Source organism: Nylanderia fulva, unplaced genomic scaffold, assembly GCF_048542155.1.
Source record: "Nylanderia fulva isolate GAGA-0341 unplaced genomic scaffold, ASM4854215v1 Scaffold230, whole genome shotgun sequence".
NCBI lineage: Eukaryota > Metazoa > Arthropoda > Insecta > Hymenoptera > Formicidae > Nylanderia > Nylanderia fulva.
In genome coordinates this window covers 124755-129762 of record NW_028190294.1, presented here as the reverse complement: position 1 = coordinate 129762, position 5008 = coordinate 124755, and the positions used below count along the sequence as shown (strand labels likewise).

Sequence of the window (5008 nt, the reverse complement as noted above, 5' to 3'; positions counted from 1 at the left end):
CGTCCACCAAAGTCCACAGCAAACCTGAGAATTGGGAGCTGCCGGGTTAAAAGTGGCGTAGAAGAAAACGTAAAAACCAAGAAACACGAAGAATAGAAAGTCCGCCTGGTCCCGTCTCCAAAGAGAGGTTTTCGGCTCTCGCGACGGCTTCAACAGAACTTAAAACCGCGAGTTTCGAGTAAATCTAAATAAAGAACTGTGTATATGCAGCGCGAGGATTGAGGTGCCGGGGACCAGGAGGCGCGTGCCTCCCGGGATATGCGAGAGTGAGTAAACATGGTACAGAGCGCATCATCCCTCAATGGTGCACCGAACAGCGAAGGTGGTAGAGGAGGAGGAGGAGAAGGTGAAGGAGAAAGAACATCCAACGTAATCATCGTCGACGGCGAGTCTTCGTCGACCTCTTCCCTGACGCGCGGCACCGGTAACTGGTTCTCCCTGTTCAGGTGGTTCAGGTCGCGGAACAATCGCGACTCTACCGTGGAGAAGCGACGGAGAACCGATGAAGTCCGACGCAGCAGCGTCTACTCCAGCGCGGAGAATGTAGACACCTTCTACAGCACCACCACGGTCCGCAGCTTCGCATTCCACGCGGGCACCCTGGACCGGTGCGACGTGCAACTGTCCTTGGACATCCTTGGACACCGAGCGGCCGAGGTTGGTCCCTTCGCAGCGGGAGCCTCGAAGGTCGGCAACAAGGAGAACACCAACGCGGCCGCCTGCACTTTACCCATTAACGTGCACTCCAGGCGACGGAACATCACCGCCAGGTACTCGCTGCATCCGTCGACGACCTTCGCCTCCTGCGAGAATTTCCCGTCGCCCGAGAAGGGCTCGAGGACCGGGGGACGGAGGATACACGTAAAGGGCAAACGAAGGGCGCCGAATCCTCCCGCGGTGATCAAGATTGTGGAGGTCGATGTACGGGAGACACCCGCGAGGAACAGCAATAGGCGGAAACGACGGGCCCCACAGCCGCCGGAGAGGTCGACGAATCATCCTTCGGCCGAGGAGCAGTCCAGGAGGTCGCTCATCATCAATGGCGGTAATGGTATGGAGCTGAGGAATGTCGAGGAGAGGCAATCCATCAGCAACGACACGCTGGTTCTTCAAGGCGGGATGCGGCTGTCAAAGAAGGAGGTTCGCAGCAGCCCGAAAGCGGCAAAGAGCAACAAAGCTGATGATCCTGGATCCAGTGTCTTGAATCCCCGGGAAAATACCCTGCGGACTTCGATCGGCTCCACCTTGGCCATGCCGCGACCTTGGTACAAGCGCAGCGTCTTCGAGCACTCATCTCATCGCGACGCAGGCTCGTCCTCCAGGAGAGAAGGTCCCGCGACGTCAGCCTGCGAGATGAGGAAGAAGTGCGTCGGAACGAGCGCAAGTTACTCCGTGGATTCCACGTCGAGGCTGAGCTTCTTCCATCACGACGACAAGAAGCGACAGGAGGCGAAACGAAGATCCGGCCTGTCGATCCTGACGAACATCAGCGAGCTCGACAAGGAGGCGGCGGCGATCGTGCAGGAGGAACAAGCGCGCGCGCGGGCGTCGATGTTGCTGAAGACGTCCAAGTTTGCGGACGAGTTCGAGAGGAGGAGCGACGTCAACGAGGAGCTCGTCCAGGACATAGTTACCTCGGCGATGGAGAACGCGTCACCCCGTCGGGGCGCTCGCGCACTCATCTCCAAGTTTAACGCCATCAGCAACATCACCAAAGTCACAGTTAATGCCAATTTCTTCGCTAAGAGGGATCAATCAGATTACAAGCTCGAGCGGGACGTGACGAGGAGCAGATTCGAGCAGATGGGGGACTGGAGGAGCCAGAGATTTTCGGCGCAACAGGATCTCAGTCAAAATATTCGCGTCGATAGAGACATCTCCAGGTACTTCCTGCCTCAGCAGAGGTCATCGAGGAACGAGGCAAAATTGACGGATATAAATTCGGTGGATGTAAAAACTACGTCTAGCAAGGAGCTGTCGGAACGAACTGGAGCAAACTGTCAAAACGATCAGCTGATGAGGGTGTCTGACAGGATATCGTTTCTGCAAAGCCAACTCGCTGCGAATCGCGCGAACGAGTCTCTGGCTGTTCAAAAGGACATTGCATTATTGTTGGAAGAGAAAATCAGAGTGCGACAGGAGATCACGGAAGAAAAAGGAAAAGGATCGCCGAGGCTGAACAGCGAAACTGATAGAAAATTTCTGCTGTCCCGCGCCCGTAACTTAGTCAAAAGCATGGAAAGTGCGTTAGATTCCGAAAGAGACATCAGGACGAAAGGAACGGGAAGACAGAAAGAATTCTCGAACATATTCGACGAGATCGATCGGAAGCTGCGTTCCAGGGAGTTGAAGCTCGGGGAGGAGCGGGAAGACCGCGTCGGGGACAAAGTTCCGGAAGACGAAGCCGTATCGAGCAGAGTGGCTAAAGTGCTCGACATCCTGGTGGAAGCTGAGAAGGATGGCAGGACGAGATCGGCGGCGCAGCCGGGAATATCGATGCGGGACAAGGAAACGTCGCGTTTGATTAATTCGAGCCAGCAGACCGAGTCCGGTAAGACAAAATCGACCGTTCTCAATACCGTCGAGGATCAAATTACGGTGGATCTGAAGGAGATGCTGAAGGAGATGAAGCACTCGTTGCCGAAGCGACCTAAACCGAGAAAGCCTATGTCGAGCGACGTCGATGCGGTGGTTCTCGAAAAGGCTGATAAGCCCGTATCTGCGAGCAAGTCGAGCGATTACGAGGCGGATAAGCAAAAGGTGTCCTCGTCGGCCCAAACCAGTGGAAACATCCGTAGATTGAATCAGCCTTCTACGTCCGCCGACGCGTGACCGTCTACGTCTGCGGGTTGGAAACACGAAAACGTGCTCTACAGAACTTCCGGCAAAGGCTCGGCCCTTGTCAAGAATACTTTCCAGCTGATACGACCGCGCGATTTCGCCGAGATAGAGGCTACGAAGACCACGAGGGAAATTGGAAAGGAAAACACTTATGCCAATATGATGAAACCATCCTTGTACGCCAATGCTCACGTTCCTCCTACCTCCTACCGCCGAAACAATCATCGCCGAATTCGACACCATCTAAGGATATTTCGAGAAGTAATCATGTTAAAGCATCGCCCAATATTGTAAACGAGAGTAAAATGCTGAACGATGAAGAATTTGCATAAGAAGGTAAGCTTTACATATTACATTTACAATTTACAATTACAATTACTATTACAATTACTATTACTATTACATTTACAATTTACAATTACAATTACATTTATAATTTGCAATTACATATTTTACTTTTTACAATTACATATACATATATATTCATTAAAAACGAAAATTATATATTTGAATTATTCATCCTAAATAAAAATAATAAATTAATTACTATAAAAGTTTTAGAAGAAAAAATCAACAACTTCAGAAAATAAATTGTTACTGCTTTCTTATAGAGGAAGCTTTGTTTTCGTGAAAAAAAATCGCTAAAAAAATTCATTTTTTTTATAACTTTGAATTTTTAAGAAAAGTGCATTTTTTAATTGTTCCAAATTTAGAGATAACGAGCTATTTTTTTATGAATAAAGCATTATTATAAAGTACTTTTGGTACTGAATTTTATTTGTGAGAGTTTATTTTTTATTGAAATTTCGAATTTCTCAAAAAATATTAATTTTCGAATTTTATAAAAGAAATATACCTATAAAAGGAACATATAAAAGTAAGAGAACATATACATATATACATACATACATATACGTGACAAAAAATATTATTTTATGTGAAAAAATTGTACAAGTTTCCAATTTGCATCTTAATTTTTTAAAATTTATTAAAAGCAAATTAATGTTTTTCTTGCAGACGATAATTCAGCGGCGAAGAACATGAATACTCTGGATATTAATCGATTACTAAGAAAGCTGGAAGGAGCAATTGCGTCGGGCCATCATCAACAAGCAGCTGGATTAGCGAAGGAATTGGCAAGGCTCAAAATCCATTGTTCCGTGATACGACAACGTTCGGCGGCGCGTTTGAAGGATCAATCGATTAAAGTCAACATGTATATCAAAGACAAACTTGCTCACCAAGGGCCCATTCCGCTTCAGGTAATTTTACATACTGATAATTACTCATCAGGTAGCAAGCATACGTCATTTTGACGTCGAATGATCATTATGATACGTCATTAGACGTCAAAATAACGTTATTTTGATATTTAATGATATCAGTTTGCTATCTAAGTCAATGTCAAATTTAAAAAAATCTTATTTCCTTAGGAGGGAAGAGGGGATGTATGGAATTAAATCTCTTGTAGTGATTATTCCAATTTTAAATCTTGGCCGTGACCAAGTAAAATTTGGTGCCTTGTGCACAGGTATTTAATTCTAACGGAAAAAAATTTTAGTTTCGTTGGGATAACGCACTGTCATCCGCGATTTGGCTTTTATTGCCTGTCTTACACTTTAAATTTATATTTAAAAAATCTGCTTACGTCATTTTGACGTTGAATGATGTCATTAGATATTAAAATTACGTTATTTTGATATTTAATGACGTCAGTTTGCTATTTCAGTCAATATAAAATAATTTTAAAAATCTGTTTCACGAATTATACAATAACAGCTACCAACGAGGATGATGATAGCCGAACTGAAGACAAAGGTACAGACGGAGTTTGAAATTCCCACGAATGTGCAGCGCTGGATCATCGGGAAAAGATCGCCGACTATGAGCCGTTTTACGTTTGGTTGTCGGCGCGGCGCGGTCCGGAGCGCGGTGTGGTCCCGCGGTGTTATTATCGCGTATCCGCTCTCTCTCTCTCTCTCGCGCGCGCGGCCGTATGAGAGAGATGACGCTCGGGTTTGCCTTCGTCAAAATTAATGTTGATTTCGGAGTATCGCGTCGCGGGAACTCTGTTATTGTTTTTGTTTCGTAATAAGCGATCGGCCGCAGGAGCTCCCGACAGAGGCGGAGAACGCCCAATTTCTGGTTTTCTTGGCCGATCGTGTAG

The 5008-nt window shown here is 46.7% G+C and overlaps 1 pseudogene across 1 annotated transcript; it reads left to right on the top strand.

Moving 5' to 3' along the window:
• The first annotated feature begins 276 nt into the window (after positions 1-276).
• On the top strand, positions 277-5008 carry LOC114928802 (uncharacterized; annotated as a pseudogene). The gene is made up of 4 exons (XR_014924762.1): positions 277-3177; positions 3859-4103; positions 4621-4739; positions 4951-5008. The product of XR_014924762.1 is annotated as an uncharacterized LOC114928802 (transcript).